Source organism: Myotis brandtii, unplaced genomic scaffold (genome assembly GCF_000412655.1).
Source record: "Myotis brandtii unplaced genomic scaffold, ASM41265v1 scaffold26, whole genome shotgun sequence".
In the NCBI taxonomy this organism is placed as follows: Eukaryota; Metazoa; Chordata; class Mammalia; order Chiroptera; family Vespertilionidae; genus Myotis; species Myotis brandtii.
The window spans coordinates 913,316-925,033 of record NW_005359880.1 but is presented as its reverse complement, the minus strand read 5'-3'; the positions used below and the strand labels follow the sequence as shown (position 1 = coordinate 925,033).

The 11,718-nt window shown below is 39.9% G+C and overlaps 1 protein-coding gene across 2 annotated transcripts in view; it reads right to left on the bottom strand.

The window, feature by feature from the left end:
- The window catches only part of DNAJC6 (DnaJ (Hsp40) homolog, subfamily C, member 6), a 117,143-nt gene that overhangs the window by 95,014 nt on the left and 10,411 nt on the right, over positions 1-11,718 (bottom strand). The gene's annotated exons all lie outside the window — the stretch shown is intronic.

Below are 11,718 nucleotides of genomic sequence, written 5' to 3'. Positions count from 1 at the left end.
GCCGAGCTCCAGGCTCCGGGCCAGCCACCCTCTGGCTGGAGAGTGCCCGGAAGCAACCCTAGAGGTGTCGCCGTGTCCCCCGCGCAGCAGGGCAGCTCCAAGCGCGGCTGGCCCACGGGAAGGAGGACAAGAGAGGGAGTGAGGGAGGGGAGAGTCTCGGGGAGGTGGGCTGCTGGCGGAAAACGGGGCGGGATGGGAGGGGGAGGAGACGACTGCTACCGGAGGAGTGAGTGTTGGGTAAAGAAAGGGGCTGGGTGCCTCTGACTGGTAAGCTTTGGGGATGAGGGGGTTTCTTGGTAAGATCCAGGCACGCCCATTTCGTATAACTTAACCTATATTTGCTGGAAGATTCCGCAAGTCAAAGCCACCCCGACGTTACCGTCCTGGAGGACTGACTTGTAACTCAGATGAACTGGCTATTTGTCTGCTAGGATAGAAAGAAACAGCCGTATTTTTGCACATTTCACATAATGGGAATGATCCCTAAGGGAGAGATGGAAGAGCTAGCCATTCTAACGCTAACGCTAGGAGGCAATTGGGGTCTGTTCCACCTAGTGAATGTATGTGACTGTTTAATAACTATTTGTTGAAGCAATAAATTGGGGAAGAAGAAAGGGGGGGGCATGGTTGAATCCGGTGCAATTTCAGATCTGACATCATTTACCTTGGGACCTGGAGAAAGGACCAAACCACTCGGCTGGCTTGAGGGGATAGTTGGGAAGCCAGCTAAACAAGGATTTTCTTTCCATTTTCTAGCCCCTCCCCCTTTTTTTTCTTTCATAATTTTGGGCAAAGCAAGCAGTCACTCGTTATTAGAGGAGAATTTATCATGAAGGTAATGAAGCTTAAGGGTCAAGGCCCCTTTCTTGCCAAAGCCCCTTACAAGACCGTGTACCTAATCTAACATTTGTGATTTCATATTTTTATTCTTCAAGTGGACCCCAACATTGTGTAAGTTTCAAGCCTTATAAAACTTGGATATAGCTGTAATTCTCAAAATGTAATTACCAAACGTTCATTTTCACCTGAATTAATAAGACTGCAGAAGTATCCATCATTCTCATCATTTCAGGAGAAGACCAGGTGAAAATCTTGATTAAAAAGGAACCTTTTCCCTATTAGGGTTTGGAATGACTAAATGAAAAGCTTTTCCAAAGTCATCTGACAGAGTTTCATCACCAAAACAACACGAAAAAGGTACATGTGTGTAAAATTTTCTTAAATCTACACACAAAGCTAGTTTTGCCTTCTCTCCTTTCCTGGCTTTCTCTGGCTGTTATGATTTTGGTCTCCTAAGGACACAAAATCAAACTATACATTCCAAGAGACTTCAGTCCAAATCATCTGGGATCCAAAGAGTTTCCTGGAAGCTCGAGCTCTACATAGGTCTACATAAAATAAATTAATCGGGTTGGGAGACGTTTTCTGTTCAAGGATCACGCAAATGCAAATCCTTGTGGGAAGAGGGTGAATCAGTAGAGAGGCCTAGATTGTGTAGTAGAATTGTGCACCTGAAATCTGTATAATTTTGTTCATCAGTGTCGCCCAAATAAATTCAAGTTTTTGAAATGCTGTCTTATGGATCCTCCAGCCCCTGGACAGCTGCTTTCCTAACTGCATTACCTGGTGAAGGTATGATCTGACCTGAATCCCAAATCAGTTAATGCTCATTTACAACATCAAAGAACTTGAGTGGTGATGGTTAAAATTGTAATAAAATTTTAAACATAAATTTTATACTTCCAATTTTTCAAATCTGTCAGATTAAGCTATTTTGGTCACTTGACAGAATACTCCGTAAAGTCTAGTAAATAAATCTTTTCCAATTATATATTAAATAATCTTTTTCTGCACATTTCCTTCTCATTTAATTCATTACTGATCTGCAGGGAGAATAAATACCCAGAGTTCATCACGTGCCTTGACAAATTCTGGATTTATAATCACTGGATTAAGAGAATTTAGAGAAGATCATTTTTGAAAAGTGAAAATTATTATTTTCAAAAAAAGCACTCTCAATTATTTTTGCTGAACTGTTTTCAGAGTTGCAGACATACTGCTGGAATATATTTAGGTGAAACATATTTTTGAATAACTATCTCCCCAGTTTGCAAATTTAAGGAAAAAAACATGAATGGCTACAGGGATCACTTTATTTTTTAACTTTACTCTTAATTTAATATTAACAAAGTCAATTATAATAACTCTTAATAACCCTACAAAATTAGAGATATAATGAGCATATCAGGCCAGCTGGTGTGGCTCATTGGTTGAGCATAGTCCCATGCTCAGGTCAGGGCACATGCCCGGGTTTCTGGCTCAATCCCCAGTATGGGGCATGCAGGAGGCAGACGACGGATGTTTTCTCTCATCAGTGGGGTATCTCTCTTTCCCTCTCCCTTCCTCTCTCTCTAAAATCAATAAAAAAACACATATTTTTAAAAATATAGATAATCTTTTAAAAGAACATATTGGGGCAGGAAAAACAATAGCTGGATTCATTTACAACATTCTAAAAACCAGTATGGGTATACTAGTTGACATTGGAATATATACCAATCTCAACACTACTCTATAAAACAGAGCATACTAAAAGTACCTAACACATATAAAGTAATTAATATCCTCTATTATTAGTATTATTGATATGGCTTGGACACAACTCTACCCTCAGTGTTTGACAGTCCTAGTTTCTCCAATGGGAGGAGCTTAACAAAGGCTACATATTACTGTTTCCAGGATGATACTAATGGAAACTTCTCTGTGTGATTCTGAATGAGAACTTGCACTTAAGGAAGGGAGATGGCACTGGTAAAACCCAAGGTGAACATTTAGAGCTAAACTCTCCTGTTTTTCCCAGATGGAGATTGCTCCATAATCACCTTATCTCAAGAATGCCACATGACGCATGGAGCAGAGTCACAGGATTAGACGCCCTCTTCGGGGAAAGCATTCTTTCCCTTCGCCTTTTTATTGCTGACTTCAGTCACTTTCATTAACTTGGTGAAGATTATCCACACTGAGGACTATTCAGGAGGCAGGGCTCTGTTTCTCCCCATCTCCTCCACCCCAAAATGCTCTCATGGCAGCAGATGTCACACTACCTTTGTGGTGGGGGTAGGAGAAGACAAATAGATGACACAGCCCATCAGGGATTATGATCTTTGCTTTCTGATTTCCAAGAACTATAATACATTGCTTACGATTGAGGTTCTGGAACCATATTTCCTAGGATTGAATCCTAGTTCCTCAGAATCTTAACTCTCTATGACCTTGGGCACGATACTTAACCTCTCTGTCTCACTTTCCTCCTCTGTAAAATGCGTATAATAATAGCACCATACAAGTAAGGTTGTAGTGAAAATTAAATATAGTAAATGCTTAACAAATACTATTGTCACTGTTGTTCTATTATTTTTGTATGGGTAAGTCACTTTTTCAAAAACACACTTTCCTATCTGTAAAATTAGGCTAAATTCTGTCCTGCCTACTTAAAAGATTATCATTATGATGTATAATAAAATAGCATAATAATAAAATAAAAAAGCATCATGTAAAATGTGAAGTGACTGTTCTGCCTTGAGTTTTTTAGGCAGTTTCATGCATGTCTTCCCCATTAGATTTTGGACTCCTTGGTGACAAGAATCCATGTTTTGTCCATGTCCACCTCACACTCATTAGAAATTGAGTAAATATCTATTTAATTAATAAATTTAATGAATAAATAAAAATGTGTTAGCATCAATCACCTTGTCTCATGATTTTTTTAAACTAAATGTTGTGGTCTACTAGTAGATTATAAAATAAACTTGGCAATTCATGACCATTACTTTAATAAAAATGGAACAGGTTGGAAAACATCAGTTTGGGCATATGGTAAGATACTGTTTCTTCAAATACTATTTTGGGTTTCTGGTGTGTGTGTGTGTGTGTGTGTGTGTGTGTGTGTGTGTGTGTGTGTGTGATTCTGCTCGAAAATGACATAAATGTATTTCTTACCATGGGTCCCAGTATTAAATGTTTGAATGTCTATATATGACAGCACCTCCAGTACTGAGAGGTCTTAGTTTTCCCAAAATTTTTAATCCTCACCAAAGGATATGTTTTTATTGATTTTAGAGAGAGAGGAGGGGGAGAGAGAGACAGACAGAAACATCGATCAGTTGCCTCCTGTGTGTGTCCAACGGGGGATCAAACCTACAACCTAGGTATGTGCCCTGAGAGGGAATAGAACCCACAACCTTTTGGTGTATGGGACGATGCTCCAAACAACTAAGCCCCCCAGCCAGGGCTAGTTTTCACAATTTTTAATGACCTATACACTGTGACATCTGAATTCACTTGGATAATTGGACAACAGAGAATTCTAGCTAACCAGATAATAAATGAGGGCAGAGCTTCTACTGTGTTCTCTCTGCGGCAAAATGTATTGTGATTAGGTTTCTAAAATGCACTTCTTCAATTTTCTGCTTTAGCTCATATAAATCAATGAATAGAATTGAAACTTTCTTTGGCAACATGCCTCAGGTCCATAATTCAGATGATCTCCTTATTGAATAAGGCCTGTGGATATAGTTTGTACAAGGTACTGAAACTGAAAGCAAGGTACTCCAACTGGCCCTCAGACATATTTTGTTTGTCCTTTACTATTTTTTTAAAAAATTTTTTAGCTTAGATGCCTTCACAGAAGGTAGATAGGCTTCAGTTTGAGTGCCACATTTCATCACCACTTCCCAACGTATGATACCCAGTCTGGCCCGCTCATTCCCATCATCAGTCAGCCCTTGCATAGTGTAGTGGCCACAGCCAGAGGAGTAACACCACCAAGACAAGTGCCAAAGCCACAGCTATAGGCCACAGTCCAAATGAAAGAGCAATAGGCTGGGAATCCTCTCCCGCCTCTATTATTAATCAGCAGAGTGGCCTTAAAAATCATTCTCTTTCTCTTAGCAATAAAATTGAAGGTATTAAATCACACAATTTTCCTATCCTTCTTAAAACTTTACTTGTCATTTTCCTCTTTCTCCTTCAAATGAAGCCCAGAGGGGAAAAACATGACCATTTAAGTGTTCCAGTAGCTAAGTCCCAGTTAATCTACGTTTTTCTATAGAACACACACATAAATAGTGGCAGCTGACAAGAGTTACACATAGAGCAGCGATTTTCAACCAGTGTGCCACCAGAATTTTTAAAATAAGCAATACCTGACTGTTTAGTCAGGGGCACTGACCTCTTTTCCTTTAGACTGTCAAATAAAAAAGTGACAACTGCCAAAACAACAATACCTGTCTGGTGTGAATGCCCTGTCTTGAACCATAAATATATAGGTCATATAATAGAGCTGCATCTTATTGGTCACATCGCATACTAAAGTTGCGTCTGATTGGTTAATTCTTGGTACCAGAAATCCTTACATACACGTAGAGGCACCTGATTTTTTTTTAAAGTTACTTTGGAGCAAAAAGGTAGGTAATTATTATTTTTGTAAATCAATCAAAATGATACCTTTTTTGTCAGATCGGCAAAACGTAAATTTTTTGGTGTGCCACAGAATTTTAGTAATTAGTTTATATGTGCTAGGAGATGAAGAAGGTTGAAAATTGCTGACACAGAGCAGTACAACAAGATAGACAAGGAAGTATGCTAGGAAAAACTGTGTGAGCTGATGCTTAATAGAAGAAAATCTCAATTATTCCTACAATATTCCTGAGGAATGAGGTTGTCTGTTCTGGGTGCCTGATGGGAGTGCTAAGTTTCCCAGAAAATAGGACAGATTTTTCCAGGCAGGATATATTTTTTAAGATAATTCCCTGGGGGGGGGGGGGGGGGGGAAAATTCCCCAAAACCTGTGCTTTCTTAAAGATCTAATAATAATAAAAAACAACTGCTATTGGTTACTTACCATTTGTCAGGTACCTTAACTACTCTAACTATCACCTTCCCAACAACTCTGCAAAGATATTATCCTTATTTTGAGGCAAACTGGAGAGGTTGAGTAACTTGCCCAAGCTCACACAGCTACCAATCACTTAGGATTCAAACTCCAGTCTTTCTGTCCATGCTTTGGCCACTGCACCAGACTGAAGAGGTGGTTCTGGTGGTCAAAGTGAAAGCCGGAGGATGCCTCGGTCATTCCTGGTATCTGTCCTAAGTGTTGCCGCTGAAAAATGGTTTGGACGCCTTGTGGGAATTACCCTTGCTTTGCTCCGGATTCTGCTCAGTGAAACCTGAAAGTTTTCAATTAATGTGGCTTCCCAATAGGCAGTCTCATTTGTAAGCATCTGGGCTAGAGGAATTTGTATGTTGTGCTCCTGAAAACTGATACTTTGTTACTCTTTGGTCTCCTTTTAAATCTCTAGAAGGAAAAAAAAATCTTTATTTTTCATTAAAAGCAAGTTTCTAGCTTTAAAAAATAAGCTTGGCCTCTGTGTTTGCACATGTATGTGTATAAATATGTGTGTATGCAAATTAAGAAGACATCGAGGCATTGTGGAAAACGACTAGCTTTGGGGGGAAAAGTACAACAATGTTTAAGTTCTGGACCTGCCACATGTAAGTTTTCTATAATCTGTTTATCAGCCTCATTTTCTCTATATAAAGTTGGGCAGACTACTTTTCCTCCCTCATAGAAAGGATCAAATGAAATAAGGTACATGAAAGCATATGATAAACACTAAAGCCCTATTCAAATACTGTATTTCATCACGTCTAAGAAATCATCCATTTTATGTAATTTTTTTAAAAAATATTTTTACTGATTTTTAGAGAGAGGGCAAGGGTGAGAAAACATCAACTTGAGAGCGAAACATTGATTGGCTGCCCCCTGCATGTCCCCCACTGGGATCAAGAGCCTGACTCAGTGGTTCTCAACCTTCTGGCCCTTTAAATACAGTTCCTCATGTTGTGACCCAACCATAAAATTATTTTCGTTGCTACTTCATAACTGTAATGTTGCTACTGTTATGAATTGTAATGTAAATATCTGATATGCAGGATGGTCTTAGGAGACCCTTGTGAAAGGGTCGTTCGACCGCCAAAGGGGTCGCGACCCACAGGTTGAGAACCGCTGGCCTGACTTTTCAAGGACAGGCTCCCTGTATAACAATGTTACACCTACATTACCATTTCAAGAGTAACTCCTGGAAGCGCCTGTCCCTTTCATCTGTCATCTTATAATCAGGGAAACTTCAGTTTCTCAAATGGGCAGACACCAACAGACTACCATAAGCTAGCTCTGTGCTCAACTGCTATCAATCCTGGGGAAAACAGACTCAAAAATTTGCATGGTCAACAGCTTTCCAAAGTCAGATGCAAATCTACACTGAAGTGAATGTTTTCCTAAATGCTAGATACTCCCATGTTTGGCCCTGAGCTCATTATATAAGATTTTATGCTCAAGATCCCTAAAAAGTGGATGTAATTCTTTTTTCTTTTTTTAAAAAATATATTTTATTGATTTTTTACAGAGAGGAAGGGAGAGGGATAGAGAGTTAGAAACATCGATGAGAGAGAAACATCGATCAGCTGCCTCCTGCACACCCCCTACTGGGGATGTGCCCACAACAAAGGTACATGCCCTTGACCGGAATCAAACCTGGGACCCTTGAGTCCGCAGGTCGGCGCTCTATCCACTGAGCCAAACCAGTCAGGGCTGGATGTAATTCTTCTGTGCCTAAAGGTTCTGAGCCCTAGAGCATGTGGCAAATCCTCTACAATGTAATCCCTTTGTGCCTAAAGGTTGTGAGCCCTAGCGTATGTGGCAAATCCTCCACAATGATGATGATGAAGGCAGTGGTCACCCCAGATGCATACAGAGCCAATTCTCGGGGTGCTGAATCTCCAGGCAGTTTCTAAGACACCAACCCACTGCTGCCCACTTGACTACATCTAAAGCAGGGAAAGAACCAGAATTTCCTGACCACTAAATTAAGAGCCTAGGTTTCTCATGGATTTACCTATCTAAATGTGAAAGGTCTTTTGAGAAGGATTACCATGGCCATGTCATACCTATGGAGACCAGGGCTCTGAATACAGCTGAGCATGGGCTAAGCAGTGATTGTCAGTGGTCCCCAATCTCCCTTTCCATCTTCAATGCTAATAGAACCCTTGATCTTTAGCTGGGCACAAGGTCATACAGTATAAAGAGTGTATTTCTTGGTCTTCTTTCATGTCTTGGACCTGTCACGTGCAAGTTTTCTATAATCTGCTAGGTGTGTGCATGGGACTACACTGTGGTCACTAGACTATAAGTAGAGATGATAAGTGCAGTTTCTGGTGTGCATCCTCAAAAGGGAGTTCAGCTGGTGTGCTCTTCTTCCATTCCTTTTCTCTTTCTTCTGGTAAAATATGGAGCTCCAACAGGTGTCTTGGACCATGAGATGACCTTGAAATGGAGGACTTTGACAATGAAGCAATAGGATAGAAGAACCCTGATCCCTAGAGAACTATGGCAGCCCTATACTGATTATTTCTAGACTTCTTAAAGGTGAGAGAGAAACAAACTATTTTAATTTTTATTTTTCTTTGTTGTTGTTGTTGTTGTTGTTGTTGTTGTTGTTATGTGCACCCAAACCTAATCCTAACTAGGATACAAACTACAAGCTAACCACTGGATTTTATTTATTTACCACAACATTTGCTGGGAACAACATAAAGTCTCCGTGTGCATGGACAAATTATTTAACTTCTCTATGCCTCAGTTTCCTCATCCGTAAAATAGTAGCATCTCTGGGCAGCTGTTAGAGTTGCATGATATAAAACACATAAAGAGCTTAGCACACTGCCTGCCACATGAAGTTCAGTGAACGTTACCTTTGTTATGTCTTGTCATTGTCCTTTGACGGATACGCGGCTGAGTCCACTGGGCATAAATCCAAAGCCAGTGATCTCTCCACCTCACTCTGCTACCGAGATACGGCCCTCCTGGCCAGAGCCACCCAGCGCTGCAGACCTGACCAAGCCATCAGTGAACTCCCCAGAAGAGTTGCCTTTCCTTGGAGTGTATCTTTTTTGGTTGCCCAAACATCTCAGTGCAGTTTGAGACATTTTTAAGCCATCAAAGTCGATCTAGAACTTACAGCAAAGTGTCAACACTTATGCCACAGTGATTCTGAGTCTCTTTACGTCAATATGGCCAAATGAGAGAGTATGACTTGTCTTTTGTGCTAAAAGTAAATGAGGAAGTTTGAGTGATAGGTTGGGCATCTTATTGTACTGTGTGTTGTTGTGGTGTTTTGTTTTGTTTTCCTTTTACTTTCTATTTTGGAAGTTTTCAAACATATACACAATACAGAAAATCATATAATGGATCCTTTGTACCCATCATTCAGTATCAACTATTACCACATCATGGCCAATCATGTTTTACATATATAGACACCTAACTACTTTGAAGCAAATTCTAGATTTTGTATCATTTCATCAGTAAATAGCTCAGTATGTAGCACTTTAATGTTTGTAAAATGCCTACTATATTTTCTCTGTACTAGAAGCAGGACAAGGCGACATTAATCCGTCTGCTGAGAAACCAAAGCTATCCAGCAGGTGCCTTTGAGGAGACTGTCAGTTTTCTTATTTCCCAGTGGAAATGACATAACAGTCCATTCAACTCCCTGTCCCCACTCTCAGCACCCCCCTCCCCAGCCCCACAAACTCACCTCTTCAAGCACTAGTTGTGATCTTAGGCCTTGCTACCCAAGAAATCTAGAAATCAGTCTGGAATTGAGTTTTTCCAACATACAAGACATTTCTGCAATATTAAACTTGGACGAATTGTAAAGGGTAGACCAACCCTTTCAATTTAGAAATAAGAAAATTGAGACAGAGAAGTGAGCAAACTGATTCACATTTGAGCTTTTAAAATTGCAGATCCAATTACGTGACTCAGCAGCTTAAAACCTTTCGAGGGTTTCCATCACCCTCAGTCTGAGGTATTGGACGTAATGGACCCTTTACATTCTAAGACCAGATGTGTCCCTCTAGGCAGCCCTCTCCACTTTTCCCCTTTCCCCATGCTGCCTTCAAGTCTATAGGGCTTCTTTGTGATCTCCTGCCTGGCCAATTCCTGCTTGCCCTTCAGATCCCTGCATAGACAGCACTTCCCCAAGAAACCATCCAAGTTCTCAAAACCAAGTTAGGTAATGATTTCATGTGGTCCCATAGAACGCTGTACATATTTGAACATAAACTTACAATGCACTACATTGAAATTTCCTGTTACATGTATGACTTCCCACATCAGATTGTGGGCCATGTTTGGTACCTAACTCCATGCCTGATAAATGCTTGTTAAATGAATGACTACTGCCACTTGGAAGAGTCCACGAAAGACATATGGGAAACTGCTCTGTATACTGTTTAGCACCCCACGAAGGTTAACCATTGCATTTATAACTGCATGAGGCCACAGAGATACAACTATACTATATAGGGGACTAACCAGTCCATATCAGAGCTCTTAGTATTCCATCACACTGCTTAATATGAATCCAGCCAATAAAGTTGTAACTATAAATAGCAGTAACTATTTTTCTATGCAAATAAAACCACTTCTACTGGGTTAAGGAAAACACACAGGCTTATAACCTTTTAAAATCATTTTAGTTTGAAAATTTTGACTTTTTTATCTCAGTAGAAAATTCATACACTGCAAATCATTTTTTTCTGAAAGAATTACGGATCATCATTTTAAAGATTATTTCCTTTGGGCTAGATATTGTTTATGAATAACAGAACATGACATTTTCACCTTTGGCTCTGAAATCACCATGTCCATGTGGTACAGAGTACAGGAAGCCAGGTGTTGGTGAACTAGATGGAGAAGTTCTCAAAAGGAAGTGTTAGATCACAAATTACAAGAACAAATTGCCCAAGTTGTAGTAAGTATATTTTAAGCTCCTCACTATTCAGATGATGTTAGAGCTTTTCTATAACCTTTAAATCTTTGCCTGCAAGATTGGAGCATAGTGGTATTGGTTTTCTATTCAAGAAAGATGTGAGTACGGCATTTACCTACATCGCCATCTTGACTGGAAGTCCCTGCAACTTGTTTCTTAAATGTATTAATAACCTACTTTTTATATCTAAGATTTTAAATTTATGTGCATCACCTCCCTAGAGTTTCATCAAGCCCAACACATTCCTCTCATCAGTTCTGCTATAGTTTTTGACATTTATCCAACAAGATGAAAAAGATGGTCTATGGGCTTTTCAACCCTAAGAAGTGATCTACAGATGGTCACAAAAAGCAAACAAACAAAACCAGATGACCACTGTTCTATCTAACTTGGAATTTTGCTATCCGAATGACAGATGCAGAATACTAATTAACAAAACGAAAATCAGGTTCTGGTTTTGTGAGAGAATAATACACACACAGGAAGTCAGTTTCATGTAGCACATGTTCACTGATCCCCCAAGTTGCTGGGGGTACAGGGTACATTAAATGAGTCCATAAAAATATGTTGGGCATCGACTTTGTGATAGGCAGAGTGCAGTGTGAAATGACTGATTCAAGGTGATTCAGTGGCTGGGCTGTAAGTAGGAAAATCTCAGATGTCTTAACTTTTAGAACAATGGATTTTTCATTCCACCTGGATGCCTCATTTCTTTAAAAATCTAAAATAATTCTCCTATCCACCAAAATAAACAAGGAAGGCAAGGAAGGCAAGGAAGGCAGAAGGAGGAAGGGAGGAAGGGAGGAAGGAAGGAAGGGAGGGA